Here is an 11,080-nt window from a genome sequence, read left to right as displayed (position 1 = left end):
CTCAGATGTATTCATACCCTCCCATTACAGAAGGAAACAAACAGCTGTCACTGAAATAAATTGAAACTGACAAAAGTAATAATAAATAAAAATGTAATGAACATCATGACGTTGCTTTTGAATTGTGGTTCAACAACTCTTTGAGCCAATCACTGCAATCAGTCCACCTGCATCTTAAGGACAAAGGACACTCATTCAAAGACGACAACGTACAGATTTTGGCCAGATGGTTTGAGAGATGGTTGAAGGAAGCCATCTAACTGGAAAGACCATCCCTCAGCAGAGGTGGAGGTCTGAGGCATCATCTCTCACCTGTTTACAATTCAGTCCTAAGATCTCTTCCCAGGAAGATGAAACCACGTTCACACCTATAGCCACAAAAGACCCTAACGAACCTCACTGTGGCAGGAGGAGCACTAACGACCCACATAACGAGGGGGAGGAGCAACAAACCCCCAATTAAAACTCAGGTGTTAATGGCTCCTTAAGGATACAAGTATGTGGAACTCCAAACTAGTCAGTCAGAACCGATGAAGCCTCTTGGATGAAACGTCTTCAAGGAACTCAAGTCAGTCCGGTTGCTACGATTAATCTACCAGAATACACTGCAATCAGGTGTTTTCTGTAACTCTCAGTCAGACTTCTGCACCTGTTGACAGGTGTTTGGATTTCACTGCTCATCAACAAAGTGCTCTAATTTGTTTAGTTTTTTTTAAATTATTCTTTTCAACCACAATTCAAAAGCAGCATCTTATTTCACTAAATTCTAATTTTGCAAATGTTTATTTATTATTACTTTTTTCTAGTTATTTGAGTGACTATTGTGAATTTTGCCTTTTCTTTAATTGAAGAGTCTGAATACATCTGAGGATAGAGGACACTTTGACAGTTCAGATGGTTGTTGACACCCATAGTTTTATAACATGTTGTGTAACACACCAAAAAATCCAGCTGTCTAACCTCTTACAGCCTATTAGATTTATTCTCGTATTGCTTTGGACCTCGATAGCGGTGTTTCCAGAGAGAGAGAGCGCTTGTACCACAGCGCTCTCCGTTGCTCTCAGATCCGTTGCCACGCGGCTTTTGTAATCAAAGCCTCAATCCCACCTAAATCAACAAAGGAATCACAGTCGGCCTGTCAAATGGGAACTTCACTCCCCTGGATGTAATCTGCTCCGATAAACCTGCAGAGGCCATTATACAGTTACAGTCTGAGGAGAGATAATCCTACCTGGTGTCACATCAGAGGAGGGGAAGGCTGCCGAGGTTATCTGTGCAATAATGATCGCCCCTGGGACTCCCGGCACCTGAGACACTGCAGCCTGATAGCCTGGCCGACTGTACCCTGTCAGCGTGTAGTCAAAAAATAACCTTTGCAATTTCCTACCTCTCTCTAATTTTAGCTTGTGCGTGCATGTGTGTGTGCAGCTCTGTGTCTCACTTAGGCACTCATTGCCTCTATCAGCTGCTTTCTTACTGCTTCATGCGGCTCATCCTGTTTCTATTCTGTGTGTGTGTGTGTGTGTGTGTGTTTGCAAACACTCTTTATGTATGTACCATATATTGGGATGTGTGTGTTAAGTGGATGGGTTGCAGGATGGACCACTCTGCTGCTAAAGGTCACGGATGACAGGTGACAACAGACTACACTTAGAGGCAGAGCCACTCTGGATGTCATAAAAATTGCACTGACTGACCTGAACCTTAATGGCTGTGGTCAAACAAGATGGGAGCACTGGAGGAAGAGACTGAAGGAAATATCTTTAGAAATATAACTGATAATGACGTAATTATTTTAGAATTTTATAGCTATTTGAAAGTATGAACCCATATCATCATGTCTTCTACATGCTTTTCAGCAGCAAGAGGATCTACTGCCAGCATAACGGTGGTGGATAGAAATGTGCATCAACCCCATAAACCCGCCGCTGGGTTTGAAAAGCACCTTTAACGGAAACTGCTAAAACGACAGCATTTGTCAGAGACAGACGCTCGGTCATCTGTGATCCAATGGAAAAAATATCTAAACTTAAAACCATGATATTTTATTAAAATCAACGTATTCTACTTTCTAATAAATAAACAAACTGTTTGCAGATTAACCAGATTCTGTCACGTGTCAGAAATTCAGAAACTATTCATCTGGACTGAACTGCAGGCAGAGTTCACACAGAGGAGACAGAAGAGAAATGTGGAGGCATCTCTAAAATATAGAAAGATAAATATCAATAGTATGTTGGGTGTTTTTTCACCCCGTGTCAGTAACACCTACAGGAAACTATGGGAATTTTTGTGAAACAAATAATCAAAGAAATTCAAGGTTCATTTTTTTCTTTTTTTTTATTAATGGCATTTCGACTGTGTTATAGAGTGCTGCCCACTTATACCCCTTTATAGAATATCCTGTTTATAATCATAAAACATCCATCCATCCATCATCTANCATCAACCCCATAAACCCGCCGCTGGGTTTGAAAAGCACCTTTAAAGGAAACTGCTAAAACGACAGCATTTGTCAGAGACAGACGCTCGGTCATCTGTGATCCAATGGAAAAAATATCTAAACTTAAAACCATTATATTTTTTTAAAATAAACTTATTCTATTTGTCTAATAAATAAATAAACTGTTTGCAGATTAACCAGATTCTGTCACGTGTCAGAAATTCAGAAACTATTCATCTGGACTAAACTGTAGGCAGAGTTCACACAGAGGACAGAAATGTGGAAGCATCTCTAAAATATAGAAAGTTAAATATCAAGAGTATTTTGGGTATTTTTTTCACCCCGTGTCAGTAACACCTACAGGAAACTATGGGAATTTTAGTGAAATAAATAATCAAAGAAATTCAAGGTTCCGTTTTTTTTCTCTTTTTTTTTTATGATTAATGGCATTTCGACTGTTATACAGTGCTGCCCACTTATACCGCTTTATAGAATATCCTGTTTATAATCATAAAACATCCATCCATCATCTATACACCGTTTACTCCTCGTTAGGGTCGTGGGGGGCTGGAGTCTATCCCAGCTGACTTCGGGTTCATCTGGACAGGTCACCAGTCTATCACAGGGCTACACTTAGAGACAGACAACCAACCCAGAGAGAACCCACGCTGCACGGGGAGAACATGGAGACTCCACCCAGAAAGATCCCGGGTGTCCTCACTGGGGAGCCAACCGGCGACCTTCTTGCTGCGTCATAAAAGCCCCAAATCATTTCCTAAATAACTTATAGTAAAACAGCCTGTTTATTGTCATAGAATAACGTCATAATCCCAGTTTTTGTCACAACAAAATTCCCCAAAATTGATTCCGGGAATAACTTTTGCCTGTTTAAAGTCACGGTCGGCCGATCCTTACGGCTCACGGGCCAACTCTATGTTTTGCAGTCTTTCTACCATGAGTGTTTGAAGAAGTGCAGGACTTTATGTTGTGGTGGAAAATGAACCTACAGTGAGTAAAGATGTGACAATAGCAAAAAAAAAAAAACATCTGGAAACTGCCTGTGAGTTCAGAGGGTTCATTAGTATTTTCCTGTGTAGATTTATTTAGTGAGACATTTCCTGTCTCCATTTAGTTGGACATACGACCAGTAAAAGGTAACTAGAAAATGACATTTCTGGCCACGGTGTATTCTGCCCTTCCTAAACGTTAGCGTCTGGCAGATCGGGTAAACGGTTCTGTGTGAATTGAGACTTCTTGAGTTTATTTATGACCTCACACACAAAGGCATGTTAAAACTGCAAAAACAAGAACTTAGCCTTGCATTTTAAAAATGTGTGTAGCACATATGAACAAAGAAAGTCCGCTAGCTTCATGCTATCATATCATGAGAATTCCCATTAACGGGCTAATTAACAGCATATAGAGGCGTTTACTTCTGTCACTCTTAGAAATGACGCTAAACTACAAACTTGTAAACACCAGCTCACTACAACGCTGTATGACTGAACTACGGTAACCCCAGAAGGTCAAAAACACTCAAACCCAACAGGCTAGTGCTTGTATAACAGTACAAAGCTTGTCTACAGGGCAACATGTGCGATGAGATAATTGCGGCAAACTAGACACATTTCTCTGTTTGGTTTTCATCGTAGTATTATGACTTTCTTTTCTTGTGTTTAAACAGGAGAAAGCCGACTGTTGCCACCTGCCCCGCTCTCCTTGTTTGCCCTTTCTCTGTACTGTGGCGCGGTGACAAGTTGGGCCGGAGCGCTGGGCGACGCTGGGAGAAGTAATGAAAACAAATGGTTGTCATTATGAGCACTTCACATCATATTGCACAGGCTCGGTAACAAAGCCCGACAAGGAGTTTTCATCATCGGCGTGGAGGGGAGACATACCTCCTCGGCTTCTACTTTTTCACATTGCGAGCCTGTGATGCTGTGACTAACGATTCAACCGTTCCTCAAGAAGAAATGTGTTGAAAACGTGGTGCCGCGTGCAACATCATAGTGACACTGTCAAGGTTACTGGATTATATCCCCCCATTGGATGAGTAGGACAAAATACTTGATACGTGGTGCTATAGCTGAGTAAACAACACATGACTGAGCATTAATGTGACACAAAAATACAGAATAATCAAAGCGAGATGCAGCTTTTGTTGTCGTGTCCAGACTAAGAGGCAGACAAAGTCACAAATCTGACGCGACGTACTCAACAACAGATATGTATGTGATCCGCAAATGGAAGTTTTGAGTTTGAATATTTAAAGGTGTAACTTATTCAGTCAGCTCAAACAGATGTTAACACTCTCTGGCTGCAGGCAGCACAGGTGTTAAAGCTGCAAAAGCTATTATGGTTGAATGGCGACATTACGAGTCTACAACTGCTGCAGTTGTGACTGTTGCTGATAGGTGACAACAGATTGGATTGGAGCTGCATGTTCACAACTGCAGATGTGTGTCTTTGCGAAGTGTTGCGCCAAAACGCTGTCTTCAGCTCAGTATTGGTACTTCTTAGTCGGCTTTTTTTAGAAAATATCTGATGAATGGATGTTGTCAACTTGTGAACTAAGCAGATTTTCATGGAATGACAATTAGGGCTGGGCCGTATCACACTGGTGTAGTGTTCGGGGACGATATGAAACTGCAATATCGCGATACATTCTGACTGTTTTCGTCCAGTCTAATGCACATGAAGCATGGCGGCGACCGAGGAGGAGGGCTGGACCTGAATATCGGATTATTCAGTTGTTGTGCTGGTGTCTGCAGAGCAATTTTGAGATCCGAATATCCGCCCGCCACCCGCGGCTGCTGCCACGCGATGGTGGAAACAAAGCTGTGACTGTTATCCTAACTGGCATTAGCAGCCCAGTACTGCCTGTGCGTCCCACCCACTTCCACCCCATTGGTCCGAATGTTCACCCGCCGCTAACTCTGCTTTACTTTGTGGCTACTGTCCATTGTTCTGCTCAGGATTTGTCAGCCCACTTCCATTTTAAATGCCTTTTGATTACGCAAATTGTCAGCAAGCAATTTACAATTTATGCACGACTGATTTTGATAGAATATAGCTTTAATGTGGGCTGCACGGTGGATCAGTGGTTAGCACTGTTGTCTCTCAGCAAGTAGGGCGCTGGTTCGCGTCCCGGTGGGATCTTTCTGTGTGGAGTTTGTATGTTCTCCCTGTGCAGCGTGGGTTCTCTCCGGAGCTTCCTCCCACACAGTCCAGAAACATGTTGAGGTTAATTGGTGATTGTAAATTGTCCGTAGGTGTGAATGTGAGTGTGCTTGGTTGTCTGTCTCTAAGTGTAGCCCTGTGATAGACTGGTGACCTGTCCAGGTGAACCTGCCTTCACCCTGAGTCAGCTGGGATAGACTCCAGCCCCCCATGACCCTAGTGAGGACTAAGCAGTGTATAGATGATGAATGGATGGATGGCTTTAATGCACATCAAAACCAGCTGCTTGCTCAATGGAAAAGAAATGGTTCTTTTTTTCATTTGCACCAATAAAGTTGTGCAGTTTTGAAGTATTTTCTCAAGTGTCAGTTATATCGTTATCAAAGGTTTCTCACTGATATTGTGATTAATACTTTTATCACCCTGCCCTAATGACAATATCAATAACACCACTACCCCTGTATGAGGGGTTTCCACATATTCTACTGATTCACAAACACACGCACGAGTTCTCCGGAGTGCTTTATTTTCTTTGAGCGTTCACATCTCGAAGACGTGCAGTTGTTCTTCTCCGGGAGCTCGACTGTCACTTCCTACACAGAACAAATCATACTTGTTCACCCTTTGATGTGGGAGTGCTGACTCATGCTCCACCTCCTCCTCTGCTGGTGTATATCCGTAACATCAAGTTTCCACGTGTACTTTGACTGTACGCTCCACATCCTCAAACTGGTCTCGTGGCCCGCCTCGGACGAGGAGCTGTCGCTGTCGCTCTGCGGTTCATTAGGAGTCATCTTTTTTTTTCCTTCTGCTTCCTCCCTAACACAAACAGCAAGCAGATAAAGAGGGAGATCAAACTTAATTGGGGCGGTTTAGCTGGCAGTGACAGCAGAGAGTGCCTCGCATACAAGAAAGGAGAAAGACCAGATATCCCTCTGTCAACTTTGCTTAAGGACAACAATATTTAAATCCTATCCTCCTTTCCCAGGTGCTTTGTGAGGAGCGCTGTTATGGCGTGCCGAAGGAAGAGAGGAGGATTATAACAAACAGCTAGGTAAACTACTCGCTAATTAGGATGGATTGCCCACTGCCTTCCCTCTCCCACGTACTCTCCGTCTCCTTATTTCTTGTCTTGCAACGATAGAAGGAAGATGGCTGCGCTCGCTCGTCGTGTGTTTTCAGGAGGGGATGTGGCGGTAGACAGAGACTGACAGTGCTGGGTGACTATCGGTATCCACAACCAGTAGTTTTATTTGAATGAATTGTGTGCGCACAGCTAAATTTAAACACGCAGTCTACTGACAGCTCCTCACAGGAGCTGCATTATCCATGATGGCACCAGGTGAGGAACCGGCAAAGGCTGCACCACTCCCACGTGCATTTTGTTGTTTGCTCCCACCTCTGCCCTAAAAAAAAATACAAAAACCATTAGCGGTCCTCACCATTAACCCTGTTGTTTCTCTCCTTTATCTCACTCACATGCTTTGCAGGCTGCTGGGGGGGGGGAAATAAAAATGTTCCTCTGTATTGAGCTACCGCTGGATGTCTGAGGATGGGAATGTACGATAAGGGGGAAGAAAGGCTCCACCGTGGAGGCTCTGGGGAGCGAAAGCCGCTCTCGCTTTCACGAGAAATGGCCGCTTTCAGATCTCCGCTGAGCTGCAGCGGAGAGCGAGTGACCCCCGTTTGCGCTCGATGCTGCATCAAGGTGGGCCGTAACGCCGCCGTCAATAGATCTGAAAAAGTCACAAACAAGCCAACACAGACGGAGGAAGGCGAGCCAATAACTCACCGCTGAGATGTTTTAGAGAATAGCTTAGCAACTACAGCAGCAACTTGATCACGGTTACTATAGCAGCAGAAAGTCATAAGATGGATTCCCTTTCGCGAAGCTGAGCGGCATCGGCGTCTAATAGCCCGAGCAGAGAATGTTTACTGCTTTCAAAGGAAGAGTGAACACATATGTTGCCCCCGAGATCATTACAGGGAAAAAAAAATAAATAAATAAATAAAAGAAATCAATAATGAACATCATAGAAACCAAAGTGGAAAAACTCCAAACACAATCCTTTCAGGTCCCCATTGAAAACACTCAGAAGAGTGTGCCTAATGGGGTGAACATGTTATGTATAATATTCAAATGTACTTCTGCAGAGAAAGTGCTGCTTTTGATCATGGACATAGTGACTCATGAAGGCAGAGGCGCCATTAGAGAAAAGGGAAATGACTCAAGGGGGCTCGAGGCGGCTTTATTACAGAAAAATTACTCTGAGAGGAGCTAATTAAACACAACGAATTCAAAACTACACGGGTTTAGGACGATGTTTGCAATTAATAAGTCTGCTGTTTGCTATTTCGCACACGGCTGTACACAGACAAAATCAATATTTGGTTTATATCGTTATATCCATTAATCAAAAGGTTTAACTGCTGTAGCATTTCGTCACATCGATCCAGTTTTGCTCTGAAATAACTTATGCGAGTCGCTCACCTCAGCCTCAGTTCACACGTCTGAACTGTCACAGAGCAGGTTTGTTGTTGTGTGCAGTCACGGCGGTTTTATCAGGTCATAGAGGTTACTGAGTAATGACACCGTCTTTATCTTACTGCTGGTCACATGTAAGAAAAATCTAGACCGGAGTAATGCAGCTGTACAGGTTGTTGTAAATGGTCCCTTAAATCAACGTACAGTCTTTGTTGGTCCACGTGAAGAACATCAACCCGACTGCAGCTTCCACAGAAATTCAGTTTTATGATGAAACTAATGCATTTCTCTTTCTTTCTTCATCAGGAAATATTTTACAGCTGTTGACATGCAAGGAACTAACTTCAGTCTCAATGTAAGTGACCCAAATATAAGGAAAAAATCAAACACAGTCGTGACTCGATAATCCGACACTAAATGTAAAACCTTCTTTTATGTCAGATTGTCAAGACGGAGGTGGAGATACAAGGAGGGCTTGATGCTGGAAGGTTCATTTGTTGTTAATATTTATTGTTCATGGCTGTTATAATAACTAGTAGGGCTGGTCCCAATAGCTCTTTCTGGTCTCTGCATATTGAGGCCCAATTAATGATGAATATGTGAATATTCGGTTCAGCTCCGACAGGGTGGAAGTGGCTGGAACGCACAGGCAGAACTTGGCTGCTGATGCTAGTTTAGGATACCAGTCACAGTTCTGTTTCCACCATTGGTGGCACCGCTGCCACCATCAGTGTTTACTTCCGCAAAACCCTTAATTTAAAAAAAAAAAACTAAATTGAATTTATAGATTTAAATAAACCCCTTTAGTTTACACATTACTTTTGATGAGTTTGTGATTTCATCAGCCACGTTTAGTGCCTTCATTTGGCTTTTTCTGCATTAGCTGATTAAAATTGAATTCAAATTGAGGTAACTTTGTGAAAACTACTTGAAATTTGTATTTACTTTTTCTTGATCTTGAGTCCCCGCCGCTTTCCTAACAAGCCTGGACAGTCTCAGATGGTTCAGACTGGTAATTAACAAGCACTTTGATTGTAGAGAAAAACTTGTTGGCTGAACATATTTTCATTAGAAATGTTCATAACTCAAAAAGATCGCTGCACACCGCTGCATTCATTTATTTACTGAGTCCAAACATTATTTTTTTAGTGTACAGATTTATGCATCAGCGTGCTTTCAAAGTGATTTCTGGTGGTTTGCATGCAAATCAAATCAAATCAAATCAAATCAAATTTTATTTATATAGCACTTTTCATACAGTACAGCAACACAAAGTGCTTTACAGTATTTTAAAAACAACATGGCATTTAAAAAACATTATATCATTTACAAATAGTAAAACATATAAGAGTCTTATAGAAGAAAACTCGTCCCTCCCAACCTCCATGCATACACCTACATGAAAAATTTAAATCATAATTGACTGAGCGAGCATGTGTTTTGCAGCCACCGGCAACTACAACCTTTAGTGCCTTGCTTAAGGGCCCCATGGTACATGTACATCGCTCACACAGCAGGGTTTTGGTTTACATTCAAACCTGTTGCTTTGTCACCACCCAAATATATTAATGTTGTTTCTGGGAGTCTGCGCTCCTGCTGCAATGGAATAAAATAAAGAAAAAATAAAATAAAAATTTCAGGTTGGTGAAGCTGCACTCGCTTTGCAGGAGGACTATTAGTCCAGCTTTGTGGTAGAAAGCCTGCATTTTGTAGCAGAGAGGAGCATTAACCTTGTTAGGAACCTTGTTTAGCCTCATGCACCCTAAATCCTGAACCAGCTGGTCAGATTCTATACTGAAAAAAAAAAAAAGTCACATTTTTTTTGCAGTGAAATTCATGTTGGACGCCGTTTCACCCCAAAGTGCTTCCAGGAGAACAAAGCACATAAATATAGACACGAGCAGGGGATAAAAAAGAACAAAAACATCCCAAAGTACAGCGTGTGTGAGTGGATTGGAGACCAAAGGCTAACAGCAGCGCAGTCTGAATGAGGAACGCAATCAATAACGAGACCACAGCAAAGCAATCACACAGAGAATCACTCCTTTGTGAGATGATAGTTAGAACTTTACTATGCAAATTCCTCTCATGCGAATGACACCGTTTGTCTGATCAACCTAAATGGGAAAAAAAAAAAAACACGCTAATTTTGGTTGATTTCAACTTGCCGCATGTCTCAATAAGCAGCACGTGAGCGGCATATATTAAGGTGACTGGCACAGCCTCCCTGCAGCTTTTAACAAAAGGAGACTTTTACGCGGATGCGAATGAGTCTTTCCCAAAGGTAAACACACAAATTAACCACCTGGAAAGGCCATTTTTCTATCCGCATTAGTGATCTCTACCCAGAACAACTTGCCGGCAGACCTAATCACTGGCATTATCCAGCCCCGCACGGCAGTTTGATTATGTGTCACGCTGACTTTTTGACTTTCTTTCAACAGCTAAATGCGGCGGCGGATTGTCCTGCGTGTGGACAATTACGAGGATGGCTGCGAGTCAGTTCAGCTTGAAGTTTGGCTGGATTTTAGCTGAGGTACATAATGACAGAGGAGCTAAATCCAACGCAAGAGGGATGACGGAGGCAGAAAGAGGACGCATCTTGGGAAACTGGTGGCGTTTCTGTGGTTACCAATCTGCGGTGGAAAACTTTTGCCTCAAACAGCGGGACCTGTTGACTTGAAAAGTGTCCGTGGAGACATGTGACTTTGACAAACAGGAAGTGGTGTTTGACCTTCTCAACTGGGAGAAGAGATCAAGACGTGTCAGGCCAAAAAGTTGGTTCTTTTCACTAAAAGCTGTTACAACAAGTAGAAAGTAATCGTATGTGCTGGATGTCTTGTTTGCTGCTACTTTTCCAGCACATGCTAAAGCAGGGTGTCCAATCCTGGTCCTCGAGGGCCACAGTCCTGCATGCTTTAGATCAGGGGTGTCCAGTCCTGGTCCTCGAGGGCCACAGTCCTGCATGTTTT

General features: G+C 42.7%; 1 long non-coding RNA gene across 1 annotated transcript in view; it reads right to left on the bottom strand.

The window, feature by feature from the left end:
• Window positions 1-6,132: 6,132 nt before the first annotated feature.
• Window positions 6,133-11,080, bottom strand: part of LOC103355424 (uncharacterized) — a 9,997-nt gene continuing 5,049 nt past the window's right edge. Inside the window, exon 2 of the long non-coding RNA XR_520090.1 lies at window positions 6,133-6,442. This is a non-coding gene — a long non-coding RNA (uncharacterized LOC103355424). The remainder of the gene's footprint in view (window positions 6,443-11,080) is intronic.

This window comes from Stegastes partitus, unplaced genomic scaffold (genome assembly GCF_000690725.1).
Source record: "Stegastes partitus isolate 25-593 unplaced genomic scaffold, Stegastes_partitus-1.0.2 Scaffold149, whole genome shotgun sequence".
NCBI lineage: Eukaryota > Metazoa > Chordata > Actinopteri > Pomacentridae > Stegastes > Stegastes partitus.
Note: the sequence above shows the minus strand (reverse complement) of the source record. Positions and strands in the feature narration are given on the sequence as shown.